This window comes from Kogia breviceps, chromosome 4, assembly GCF_026419965.1.
Source record: "Kogia breviceps isolate mKogBre1 chromosome 4, mKogBre1 haplotype 1, whole genome shotgun sequence".
Classification (NCBI taxonomy): domain Eukaryota; kingdom Metazoa; phylum Chordata; class Mammalia; order Artiodactyla; family Physeteridae; genus Kogia; species Kogia breviceps.
In genome coordinates, this window is record NC_081313.1 from 93,344,380 (window position 1) to 93,359,185 (window position 14,806).

General features: G+C 34.6%; 1 protein-coding gene across 2 annotated transcripts in view; it reads left to right on the forward strand.

Annotated features, from left to right (window-relative positions):
• KCNN2 (potassium calcium-activated channel subfamily N member 2) overlaps positions 1-14,806 on the forward strand; it is a 445,540-nt gene that overhangs the window by 156,091 nt on the left and 274,643 nt on the right. The gene's annotated exons all lie outside the window — the stretch shown is intronic.

Here is a 14,806-nt window from a genome sequence, read left to right on the forward strand (position 1 = left end):
TTTAAGGAGGAGGTAACAACTGGCTGCAGATGGGGCCAGTGAGAAGCCACAGTTATGTTGGTTCTGCCAGTGTTGGAAAAAATGTAACCTGGAACCACTACCGGGTTTATCTTTGTTGGATGGTGATGATCATAACAGAAATCAAAACAGGAAGAGGAAATAACCTAGAAGGACAGTATCCTTATTCTCTTTTGTTGTCTACTGTCTCTCTTGTGCCCCCTATTGTCAGAGCCTAATGGCGATCCTGCTAGCCAAAGAGAAATGGTTTGCAGAGTCCCAGCCCCGGAATCACAAAAAGTGAAGAATAGAAGAGTGGATTTGAAGCTAAAAGATGATAGTTTAATAATGAGCACAGGAGAAAATAAAATAAAACTGACTTGTCTTCCTTGCCATCTGTATGATTATTTCATGAAAAATAAGTTTAATACTTTTAGCCTTCATATTTTAGGTAAAAATAATCATTTTTGAGAAAGTATTTTTCTTGCTCAATTCACTTAATGGAGTCTGCAAAGAAATTAGTTGGATAAAGATGGTTAGCTCAACATATGCATGTGCTTTCCCACATTTCTTAAAATAGCTGAAGAGGTATTTTTTAAAATAATCTTAATTATGTTAAAAAATAATTATAATTCATGACAGAAAGAAAGCAGAGGGGGAAAAAAGAAAGCTGATGAATTTGAAAAGGCACATCAACAAAGAAAGCAGGATAATGTCACTGCAGATGTTGGAGTGGTTCCCAGGGAGCTGCAACCCCAAAATCAATGAATATGAAAATCAGATAAGGTTTCTGGGACATTGGGATGAGTAATAGGGTAATTTCTTTATGAGGAGGAAAACCAGTCAGTCCCCGCCGTTTATCTCCAAAGGTGCTGAGCAGTGGGCAAAAGGAGTTTGCTGTCAAGATAAAGTGATGTGTGTAGGCTGTGAGGCCAGAGAGGGAGTCCCTTGCATGGCTAGTGACCCCCTGGAAGGGGCATAGAGTCAGAGAGTAGAAGACCAGCTACAAACTCACCTATAAAACATGCCCTGCCCTTTTCCCACAAACACCTGAGGTAACTATCTAAGAAAGGAACAGGTCAAAAGTGACTCTGGAATACAAAGATGAACAGACAGCCAAGAATTGCATGAGGAAATCTGTCACTATGGAAGAGTCACCAAATTCACCAAATAAATGACTTTACACCTGAAAATTTAGTTATTTGTTTAAACAAAAGTTAAACTATAAACATTAGTGAAGAGATGATATAACATCTATTTTAAAATTTGAAACATTTACTATAGATATTCCAAAATATGAACAAAGTATAAGCATATGTATATTGTCTCATCCATTCCAGAAAGAATTGTAAAAAGACTTTGGGTTACAAGCAGGTACACCTGCGTTTGAACTCTGACTGCCCATTAATATATGTGTGATATTAAAATCTTGAAAATGAGAGTCTGTTATAACATCTATTTGTAAAAAGCCATTATCAGAAGAAAAATGATTATCTTGGTAATTATAAATCATTGGTAATTTTAAAATAATCTTATTTGTTTTGTAAAACAGTAATTCATGACAGAAAGCAGGTGGGGAAAAAGGAAGCAGATGAATTTAATTCATACAGAACAACATGAATCAACAAGAGTATTTATACCAATATAAATATCTTGGTAGAAATTTTACGATCTCATTAGTTAGCTTAAAGGCAGAATAGACACAGCTAAATAATGAATTAATATTGGGGTGCTTATATCATTACATAAATTAGGATTTTCTTTTTTTCCAGATAAATGTCCAGGAGTGGGATTACAGGATCATATAGTAACTCTGTTTTTAGTTTTTTTCCTCCATTTAAGAAATCTCCATAACTGTTCTCCATGGTGGCTGTAGCAATTTACATTCCCATCAACAGTATAGGAGGGTTCCCTTTTCTCCACACCCTCTCCAGCCTTTATTATTTGTAGACTTTTTGATCATAACCATTCTGACTAGTGCAAGGTGATACCTCATTGTGGTTTTGATTTGCATTTCTCTAATAATGAGTGCTGTTGAGCATCTTTTCATGTGGCTGTTGGCCATTTATATATCTTCTTTGGAGAAACATCTATTCAGATCTTCTGCCCATTTTTTAACTGCGTTTTTTTTTTTTTTTTTTTTTTGATATTGAGTTGTAAGAGTTGTTTGTATATTTTGGATATTAACCCCTTGTTGGTTGCATCTTTCTCAAATATTTTCTTCCATTCCACAGGTTATTTTTTTCATTTTGCTGATGGTTTCCTTTGCTGTGCAAAAGCTTTTAATTTTGATTAGGTCTAATTTGTTTATATTTTATTTTATTTCTTTTACCTTGGGAGATAGATCTAAGAAGATATTGCTATGATTTATGTCCAAGAATGTTTTGCCTGTGTTCTCTTCTAGGAGTCTTATGGTGTCATGTCTTATATTTAGATATTTAAATCATTTTGAGTTTATTTTTGTATATAGTGTGAGGGAGTGTTCCAGTTTCATCGAGTTACGTGTAGCTGTCGAGCTTTCCCAACACCACTTGTTGAAGAGACTGTCTTTTCTCCATTGTATGGTCTTGCCTCCTTTGACATAGATTAATTGAATGTAGGTATGTGGGTTTATTTCTGGGCCCTCTATTCTGTTCCATTGATCTGTATTTCTGCTTTTGTGCCAGCACGATGCTGTTTTGATTCCTGTAGCTTTGTAGTATTGTCTGAAGTCTGAGAGGGTCATGCCTCCAGCTTTGTTCTTTTCCCTCCAGATTAATTTGCCAATTCTTGGTCTTTGGTGGTTGCATATAAATGCTAGGATAATTTGTTCTAGCTCTCTGAAAAATGTCATGGATAATTTGATAATGATTGCATTAAATATGTAGATTGCTTTGGTAGTATGGTCATTTTAACAATATTAATTCTTCTAGTCTAAGAGCATGGGATATCTTTCTATTTCTTTGAAAGTATTACTGTAAGTACCTTAATGCTTTAATAGGCTTAGTAGAAAAATAATCAAATTTGGAACCAGAAAATAAAAAGAATATGAAACTTAGTTCTTTCACTCTTAGCTGTATAATACTCTGTTTAGATTAAACTCCACATACCTCTTTCCTTTTTGTAAATGAGGATTATAATCCCTAACTTGCAAGGTTACATGTGAAGAGTAAATATAAAACATGTAAATGTGAGGTACACATGAGGGGTATATATAAAGCATAGGTCTTGGAACACAGTAGATGAGTATATGTTGATTTTTCATTACCTCAGTAAACACTGAATGCTTGCTCTGTGCCAGACAATTATGACGATGATTATGATGAAAAAGTCCCAAACCCTAGAATTTTCATTGATAGATGTTTGTAATTTGAGGAAGGATAAAAACAAGGATAAAAAATAAGCATTTTCCTTTAAGTGATTAAGAGGTTTGAAGCTCAGGTACACACTATGTTGGAGTAAAAGACATCTCCAGTCTTAAGATGTCTTTTTAATTTATTTGAGATCAAATTCTATTCCATTAAAAAAATTATTAAACATAGTCTCCTCTTGATATAAGCCTCAAAATAAATTGAAGAATATATGAATTACTTTTGAGGTCTTGTTAGGTAAAGTAAGCAAAATTTATTTATATAAAGTTTATTAGCACATGGAGTACAAGAGAAAATATTGAATATTGCATTTACCAAAACAGTATAATAAAACTACATTTAATGACTGCATTTCAGATTTTAAAAATGTTGTCAACCAAACTCATTTAAAAAGCAGCTTAAAATGTATAAACTTTAACTGTCTATCTAATTACTTGAAATAAAATTATGGTGTTATGTTCTGCTTCTTAGGTAGAATGTTTTCTTTTAACAAAACATAGACCAAATTGCAGTATAACGTCTGAAATTTAAGTTTTGGTAATTTACTTTACATTGCTCCATTTCTGTTATGTAAAATGAACTTTCTTCTTACTCAGCTCCTTACTTGGAAAGTGTATAGTCATGATATTTCACACTGTGCCTTCTTCATTATTTAATTAGGGGCTCAGAAATTTCAGAATGTTGTCAATCATATAGAAGAAAAAAGTGATTTGGCGGTTTATGTAATTTAAGCTTTATATTATGACATTCTCTTTTGACACATAAAATCTGTCATTTATATTTTCTCTTTTTTTTGAAATTAAGCAGATTTATTAAAATTACCAGTGATTGTACATAGAACTTAAGAACATTGGTAATACACATTAAGATTTTTAATGTGATTTTTGGCAGTTTCAAAATCTGTATTCCTCTTGAATAGGCTCTAAAAGCACTGTGACATGTGTAAGTGGTTTATTTGACATTTCACGTTTTTTATGATAGAACAATTCAACAACAAAATAAAGATAGTTTGATCTATTAAAATAACACAGTAATATCTGAATATGACTTGTATAAAGTAGTTCAATTCAGACTAAATAATATTAAGCTGAACAAAATCAACAACTTTCAGTAATAAAATATGATTTGAGGAATTACAAGAAAACTTGGTTAAGATGGACAACTAGACATAGAAAAGAGGAAGAAACAAAAAAAGGAGAAAAGGGAGAATGGATGGAGGAAGGCAGAGTGGGAGGGAGAAAGGAAGAGAGAAAGGAAGAAATTTAGTTTAGTTACATGTCTTAATTTATTGATAATTGTGAAGGTGCTCTGGCACATAAAGTTTGATATCATGAGGTTTCACTAAATTACTATTTGTGTATATATATATACATATATATATAAAATATTTTTTAAACATCTTTAGTGGAGTATAACTGTTTTACAATAGTGGATTAGTTTCTCCTTTACAACAAAGTGAATCAGTTATACATGTACATATGTTCCCATATCTCTTCCCTCTTGCGTCACCCTCCCTCCCACCCTCCCTATCCCACACCTCTAGGTGGTCACAAAGCACAGAGGTGATCTCCCTGTGCTATGCGGCAGCTTCCCACTAGCTATCTAATTTACATTTGGTAGTGTATATATGTCCCTGCCACTCTCTCACTTTGTCACATCTTACCCTTCCTCCTCCCCATATCCTCAAGTCCATGCTCTAGTAGGTCTGTGTTTTATTCCCGTCCTATCACTAATCTCTTCATGACATTTTTTTTTCTTAGATTCCATATATATGTGTTAACATACGGTATTTGTTTTTCTCCTTCTGACTTACTTCACTCTGTATGACAGACTCCAGGTCTATCCACCTCACTACAAATAACTCAGTTTATAAGTATTATGATTTTTTTTACTTTAAAAAATAAAAGACAATAACAGCAAAAAATCATTATAATTTATATCATAATAAATATTCATGGCATACTGCCTAATGCCCCTAATATTTAAAAAATATTAGAATATATTATTTCTGAATATAACAATTAAAATAGCTCAAAGAGAAATTAATATTTGATTTCCTTAATTATTTCAATTATTATTTAATTAGTTTAATTAAGAGAAAAGGTAAATCTTCAAAAATATAAGTTTGCCTAGAAGTTAAAAAAAAATTCACTGATCCCTTTTCAGTACTTCAGATAAAGCTATTTTCCTTTATATTACTCAGTGTTCATTTTCACAAGGATTCATAATAATGATGATTATTTCTTTTTAGAATTTTGATTCCTGGAAAATGTGAACTACTTGCTTGTTTTCTTCTCTCATCTGCTAATATTTCTGCCATCAATTTTTGCATTTCCTTTTCAATTTTTGTTGTCTAGGAGCTCTCCACTGAACTTACTATTCAAACACAGCAATTATATTCTCACTGACATAGTTACCTCCTCCTTTTTCCTATAAGGCCCTTGCTTTTTATCTTTATGTTAATTTCCTAGTGTACTCATGCATTTCACATGTAAATTTCTGAAATTCTTTCAAATGTTATAAATTCATAAAAGGCTTTTCCTTAAAAATTCTATTTGTGATTATTTGATGTAGCAGATGAAGAAATGGAAGTGACAGTTAAATCTCTCTCTACACACACACACACACACACACACACACACACACACACACACAGAGTTTTTATTAAACAAAGCAAAGATAACCTTGTTTAAATTTACTAACTGGAAAATAATATTATTATTGTGGTGCTACTGAGAAAAATGGAAGCAATTGGATCTTTGAAAACATTTGGCAGTCTGGGGAAGCTGGGACAGAGAGAAATTAGGCTCCATTTTAAAGCCAGAGACAAAGGCAGAGAGTAAAGGCTGAAAGAGGACTGAGTCCCGGGAATGAACTTGACCTTGCATTGAGTACATCCTCACAGCTGGAGCACACCTCACAAAATTTTTCTCTTTTTACTTACATTGAATACCAGGTATTTTAGATAGATATACCACATAGACTTCTGTTAAAGTCCATCTGTTAAAACAAATAGACTTAAAAGTGAAAAATATCTCAAACACAATAGACGTTAAAAGTTAAGATATTGTGTTTCTTTTGAGATTGATTGGCAGTTAATTTTGTCCTTTAAATGTATTTACAAACAAAATTATGAAAGGTAAATTTAACACTAAAGAGGATTCTTCATGTCCAAGGGATATTGATAAAAGTAGACCCAAGGATTGGTGGTGTCCTTATTTTAAATTTACCTGGAGAAACTGGTTTATTCTTTGATTTTCAGTCTCTTATTACATACGTAACAGATGACATTATGATCAATTCTGCTGACAGTGACCCCCAGGGTCACATTTATTAGCCTTCTAGTTTTCTTCTAATCCAAGTGTAAATTAAGTTTACCAGTTATGGTTTAAAAACTGTGACAGCTAATTAAGAGAAAATTTAGGTTGAATTGGTTGGCTGAATTTTGTGTAAATAGGAAAGGTGAATCCTCCAGAGCCCTGTTCATCACTGGATGACTTAATCACTTATCCTATTTTCCGATTTCTACCTTCCCATGAAACTCCTTGTTTTTCTGTTAAACTCTTCTACTTGGCGTTAGGCTGTTACAGGTACACAGATCCATAGGATAACTGAATTCAAGACCACTAGCATCTGAATTGGCAAAAATATGTTTAAATGAATTGAATTCAGAGTATTGAATTCAGTTAAAAAACATAATTCTATTCCACTGATTTCACTTTTTTTTTAATTTTTAAGACTTGTACTGATATCCTGATGATAAGTAATGTTGCAAAAATTGTGAGAGTCCCACTAACTTTATATGCCACTGAAAATATCTGTGATTTGGCCACACTTTTCGTTGTTTTGAGTAGAAATAGAACATGGCACATTGGAGTAAATTTTTAAGGTAAGAGGTTACATGGAATAGAGAACTGATGGTCTTGCCTGAATTGGAAATAGAACACACGTCATCAATCCTATTTACTCTGCAGTTATTACATTAAATTTAATTCTAAATTAGTGTTATAAAAATGTATAAAATTAATGGTCCATCTTAAATCATGCAGTATTTCCTTCTCTTCCTTTATAAATTATTAAAAATTTCATTAAAAAAAGAAGACTAGTCACTGGTAACCATCAATAATCTTTCCAAATTTGCATATTGCCTTCCAATCTGTCCCCTTGTACTCCCGGCTTGTAACTTCCTGTTTACGGCAGGCCTTGTTATGTATTCATGAGGATGCATAACTATATTCATGATAAGGAATACATCACAATAAATCAGGATTAAAATTTTTCTCATATCTTCTTTATTTATCTTTAGATGATCTTGTTTTTTGAAGTTTGTAATAAAGAATTCCCATTGAATTATTTTCTCTAGGTTAAAAAGTCCTGGTCTTTAACCCTGTGATGTCACATAGTTTTATCTTAAGGCCAATTCTAATAAATTGATAGTGAAGGCTCAGAACACTGTGCTGAGAAGGATTCTGAGTCTTCATAAAATCTCAGCAGGTGATTAATTAACAGTGATGTTCACAGAGGCAGGAGGGTGTTTTGAAGGAAAAAGTATTTATTACTGATTTTTAGAGGTATTTTTTATATTTTATGTAATATTCTTACCAAATACAAAAATAATTTAGTCTTTTGCCTTTTAAACCTGGTTTTACTGTTTAAAATAGTCCTTTTTTAATGGTGATGGGCAATTTTGAATTCTTGATTATACTCTATTTCTGGGTTTATTGGAGTACCTCTTCATGTACCTTAACATACAAATACTAGGTATTATGATCACTCACATGTCTGAGAACAGATTTCTGCCTTAGTTCATGAAAAACAGATTTCATAGATTTTTAAAAATTAGGCCACAGTCCTATTTTATCATTATTTGCATGTTTCTTCCTTGACTCATAGTCTATACAATGGTGAAAATATTTGGAGTCAGCCTGGTTTGAGTCCTTTGTGGGAAACCACTTTCTTTTTTCTGAATTAACATATTGCGTTATTGGTCTTTATTGTACTAAAATTCAATTTAATAAAAAAGCAATTTCTGGGCTCTACCAGAGGGAGTAGGTACAGCAGTACAACAGCCTGAGCAATCTGTTTCCTTCTATGCAGATCAAAATGCATGGCCCTTTCCTCATGAAACGTGTGCCTGTTTTTTTCTGTGTTGCTCTGAGATGAAGGAGAACACAGAGTACAAACTGTCTTTCTGACCATCTTGTTGTGACTTTATTTTATTTTTGAGCTTGAAGATACTGCCTTTATCATCCTGTTCTGCATCTCATCTCTCAGTGGTACAGCATGCTCAATATGGATCACTTTCTCAGACACCAGATTTAACTTTGACGTTGCTGATGATCAGGAGAAGTTCAAAGATTGCATCAGAAGTGTTTAAATTATTTCAGGAAAGGACCACTGCTGAGTTACTGTGCTCTTTAGAGGATGATTCTGGTGACTCTAAGCAACAGTAGAGCACAATGAAAAGAAGTCTATGCCTGGTGTGAGGGTATAGCTGACAGGAGGATTGGGAAAATAGTTCACTTAGAGAAGCAAAGATAAAATTATAAACAGAGTGATGTAGGAAATGGCTGACATTAGGGGACATGCTTCAGCTGCCTGATTAAAAAGAAAAAAAACAAAACAAAACACTGAAGATTATGAGAAGGAGGAGGGGAGAAAATTAACTGGTGTGAGGGAGAGAGGCCAGAGAGGAGATGCTTATTGAAATATTTAGAGAAATATCTTTAGGAGCTTAAACAATTAGTCCTGCAAAGGAAATGGCCATTTTGTTTCCTAACCTTATTTTAAAATGTTGCCTAACTGGGGCAAAGCATATCTGGGGACAAAGAAAATGGGATAGGACCTTGTTTTTCTTCCTGTCAGTTGAAGGAGCACTCGACAAAGGAGCAAATAAAGCTTCTTGTTTGGGTTCAACAATTTGGATCATTTGGTTGTTTGTCCTATTGCTTCCTGTGTTTACTCGAATCCAAGTAGGAAAGGTGGTTCTTTGCAGTGTGAGCTAATGAAGCAACTCCCCGGTGGTTTTCTGGTAGGATTTTGCTCTTCCCAACAATGTACTTTACCAGTTTTCTTGAGAAAACCTTTTGAGATCTTCACTTAATGTCCCAGGTGTTAAAACCTTTGAATCATCGGCTGTAAACACCAAACAAACAATGGCCATAGGAGATTTAGAAAGATAATTAGAAACCTAAACTTTTTGGCACATTCGACTGAGATAAATTTATAGCTGAATTCTGACTGAACATTTTTCAAATGTTTGGATTGTGGCTTGGAAGAAAGGTATTGTAAATTCTTAATGGAAAGGAAAAGAAACAAAAACCTACAGTGACATGTAGTGTCAACCACATAACAATTCACAAATATGTCTACTTAGGTTACAGATGACCAAAGGAGGTTTCACTTTGGACAGGAGTAAACAGGAGTTGAGCAAGCTTCTATCCAGAGTCCTTTATTGGTATAAAAACACCTTTTAATCCCAGTCTTCAACCACTGCAGCTTACAAGTACAGGATCCCAAAAGGAAGGATTCACTACAAATAACTACAAGATGAATGTAGCTAACGTTGAATTTCAATGACACCTGACAAACCTAACCTCAGTGGTCGGTCCATTGATATATAAGCGCACATGAGGATGCTCCTGAGTGCTGAGTGATGTGGTCATGCAAATCCAGCATGAAAAGGCAGCTTCTTAAGAAGCCTCATTCATACCTACTTAGGGCTGTCCCCAAATTCCAGAATTTCCTGAAAATCTGAAGGGGAAGTCAAAGTGACGGCACCATTTTTCTTTTGGAGCAGGTAGTAAACAGAGTCCATACAGCACCATCAGTAGAATTATTGGACCTAATAGTGAGAAAGATTTTTTGCTTGTTTCTTTAAAAAAGAGAGAGAGAGACAAGGAAGTGTGTGGATTTCTCCAGACACTAGTCCAGACATATTTCCTTGCTCAAGTTCTGGATGACAGCAACAGTTTCTTGGTTTTATATTTATGTCTTTGATTAACTATGCTATCTTCAGCTTTGCTCATTGAGTCTAATACATCAGGTTATGAGTCCCTAAAGTTGTAAATTCAAATTCATATTCTTAGTGGGATTGCTTATCACTTAAAATGGTGCTTTCATTTTGGAGCTCCTAAAACTGCTAGATTATTCTGTAACTTAATGATAACTATGCAGGTGAAACCCTTAAATAAAATAAAGCCAAAAATGTTAATGGCTGTCAAATTACTCAGCATAAAAGCCAAGAAATAATGGCTTTACAATGCATTAGCTGTTTCAAAAGAATTGTCAATTAAAGCGCTCAGCCAGCTGCAAACAAATTCATCATACAAAAGCAGGTACTGATAAAATATTTAAATCCTTAAAGTAATAAAGGAAGATGAAGGTGTCATAGTTGTTGAAAATAATTATCCCAAGGTAAAAGCAGTGTCATTTTCTTCCTTAATCAAAAACTCTGATCCTACAGTCACTGTAGGTGCATTTGGTATGCAGGTGAGAGAAGTAGAGAGGAATTTGGGTGTCTGGTCAGACTTAAAGTAGCCCAAATGTTAGCAGGATTATTGATGGATGTGATATCTCTGTAGGCTCGTAATAAAACACCTTATATTTGTTTAGCATTTTGTACTTCACCAAATACTTTCACGTATATTATTTCACTTAATCTTCTCAAGACTTATTACTAACAAGAAGTTCAGAGAGGAAAGATGAATTGCCCAAGTTTACATGGAGACTATATCAAAAGTCAATTTTCTAATTTCTCGCACAGCATGCTTTCAGCCACAGTATAGCTAGCTGTCTTTTTGGTTAAGGCAGCTCTGATGAGCTGCTTGCCTGTTTGCTCTAGTGCAATGTATATGACTGCAAAATAACAATATAAGCAATTTTCTTGACAAATTTCAATATTCTTTCTCAAAAAAAATGAAAGAGATAAAACCCCACAGAGCTGCCTGAGATGATGTAGTTCAAGTCGTTCATTTTACAGATGAGGAAAGCAAGGTCCAGAATGGCTAAACAGTTGGCCATTGAGCAAGTTGGAGAAGAGCTGAAGAGTTGGGAATGAACCAACATGCCTTACATACAAAGCCAGGGAGTGTTCGTTCTGCTCTCCTGGGATGTCTCCACCTTGCTCGTCTCCCGTCTTGCTCATGCCACCTCCACTAAAACTCACGGAGAACTCACTCTGAAGGTCAAGTAAGTTATTGTGGCCTCACATCCCTCAGGAATATTGAGATACCCAAACAGATTTCCTAAAATAGAAATGACTTCTTGCTGCATGAGGGTGGGCTCTCGGCTTTAGTGCAGCACCATGATTTTGATTTCTGGTTTCCTCTGATCTGTTGGTTGAATTGTCCCTGATTTGAATTCCTGCCTTCATGAATATGAGTAACTCCTCTATAGAATTGTTTCAGTAAATCCTCAAGTATTTTGAGATAAAAGTGTATCTAGTACTAAAGAGGCCAATAAATGCTGTCTTTTTAAAATTTACACTCATAAAAAACACTTAATAATTGTAATTTGGGGTGATTATATATCCAGTTTGATAAAATTATGTGTGATTGCTTTAGGCAGCAAGAGTGGTCTAAACTTTAAGGTAGAGATAAATTGTGTTTTTGAAATTTTAGAAGAGAAGCAATGTCAGGGTCATTTTCATATCTATGAACTTCTGCCTATTGTATTGATGTATTTTGGGCTCTGAACTGAATTGTTTATAGAATAGAATAAATCACTGAGAAACCAGAAAGGCTGTACAGTGATCAATAATTATGCCAAGTTAAATCAACATTATCATCATATGAAACTAAAAATATCTAACATTTTGTATTATATGACTGAGTCTTGTATATTTTAAGGCTGATTAAACAGGAGAGCATTTGTGATCATCAGAATCCAAAGCTATTTCCAAAGCCAGTTGGTTTTTAACTTTCAAATGAAGAACACAATGTTACTTTTACTTCATTTATAAGCCTCAATGAATAACGACTTTATCATCTAAATAATTTAATAAGAATTTCTAAAATCTAAATTGATAAATTATTGGAGTGTTTTTAATTGATAAAGAAGAAAATAACACTTTTGTTGGAATATACTTTCTCTTATCTGCCTCATCATTCTGAGAAAAAAAATCAAACAAAACTTATGTTATCTGGAAATGCTAAGATTACACCACTGGCTAATGAGTAGTATCAGTGATGAGGACTAAAGGAGTGAGAAAGAGCCAGTGCGGGCGGGCCCTGCCTGCAAGGGACAGTTCTCTACACCTGCCTGATTCTCTTGTGATTCACTTGAGGGATGAATCTCGGTCATCGTCTGCCTATCAACATTCCCAAAGGTCCATTTAGACTAAAAGACATCAACAAGGCACTATAAAGTTTATTTACATTCAAACTCTGGCTCTGTTATTGGCAAGCACCAAAAAACTAGCAGAATGCTGAAAATAAGGCCCAAATTGTCCTCTTGTATAACTTCTGAAGACGTTTTAATGAAAGGACCAAGATTGCAAACAGATTTAGGATTCTCTTTCAAGTAAACGATTGAATACTCAGATCAACTGCAAAAAGTCATTAACTCATCTGATCTTTTTCAGTACACTGAACTTTCTAAGAACATGCTAACATAGGGCTTTCCATGATGGGATTTGGCAGGCTATTTTGAGTTCTTATAGGAGTGTAGAGGTAATTCTTCTCCACTGTGCTCCAACAAGACTGTCTGGAGCAATGTCTCCAGCTGTGGTGCAGGTGTATAGAAAGGATAGTGACTTGATGGCCATGGGAGTAGGTATAGGACATCTCAGCTCATTTGTACACTGTACCCACTCCAGTTTTCATAAGGGACTGGTAACATAAGCTTGATCAAAACACAGTGTCTTGGTCTGGAAAAGAGGGGCAAAAGGAAAAAGAAAAAAAAAAAAAAGAGGGCCAATAAAGTATTTGTCATATAGATATCCTCATGACCAGTGGTCCCCAACCTTTTTGGCACCAGAGACCAGTTTCATGGAAGACAATTTTTCCATGAACTGGGGGGTGGGGGATAGTTTCAGGATGATTCAAGTGCATTACATTTATTGTGTACTTTATTTCTATTATTATTACATTGTAATATATAATGAAATAATTATACAACTCACCATAATGCAGAATAAGTGGGAGCCCTGAGCTTGTCTTCACTTGCCACTCACTGATAGGGTTTTGATAAGAGTCTTCAAGCAATTGATTTATTATGGTCTCTGTGCAGTCAAACCTCTCTACTAATGATCATCTGTATTTTCAGCCGCTCCCCAGTTTTAGCATCACCAGCTCAGTTCCACCTCAGATCATCAGGCATTAGATTCTCATAAGAATCATGTAAACTGGATCCCTTGCATGTGCAGTTCACAGCAGGGTTTATGCTCCTTTGAGAATCTAATGCTGCCGTTGATCTGACAGGAGGCAGAGCTCAGGTGGTAATGCACGTGATGGGGAGCGGCCTTAAATACAGATGAAGCTTTGCACACTCACCCGCCACTCACCTCCTGCTGTGCGGCCTGGTTCCTAACAGGCCACGGACCAGTACCAGTGCATGGTCCCAGGTTTGGGGACCTCTGCTCTAGACTAAGGAAAAAGAGCCTATAAATTAAAACAGCAAACTATACAAACAGTACTCACTTTGCACAGTAGTGCAGGACTATAATAATGACTCTGTAATCTGAAAATATACAAAATGATCTTAATAATCAATGGGAAAAATCAGAATTGTCCCACAACCTTTAAAAATTTTCATCAAAACATTAAGAAAAATTCTTACTGTTGGAGAAAAATGAAAAAAATAGAAAAACTAATATTTATTTAGTATGCTGGAATTTAAAACATTAGAAACATTGAGAATTAAAGTGTTTCAATTCCCTGTATAATATTTCTTAAGAATAATTTGAACAGTACTTGCCACCTTATTCTCATCAAATACCTTACTATATGGAACAGCATGTATACTATGTCTTGGTGTATTGTCACACTCCTTTCTAATCATGGATTAGCTTCCAATATTTTATTCTTTGCAAGTGTCATGGGATTGTTCCAAGGCTTCCTTTAATGTGAAGGGTTTTGCTTGTATCACTTCTTCTAAAACATCTTCATTCTTTCGGCCATAAATTCATCTTCACCCAGTTTCTCTGTCTGCATATCAGTCTCTTGAATGTTGGCACTGCCACCATTCCTATGATCAGCTATTTCTTCTATGACCCCATTTATTTTCTATGCCAAATTCACTTCCATAGTTACCGCTTTTTGTTTCCTTGCTGTGATTTCATCTTTGTCAATCATTTGTTTCCCTCTGTTGATTACCATTTTTGTAAAATGTCATGTGGGTTTATCATTGGAGGGACAAATGAGCAGTGCAACCACATGCTTTACTGTCTGTGTGTGAACTGAATAACAGATAGGCAGTAACCAATCAGGGATAGGATTTGGAAAAAGAATTCTGTTTGC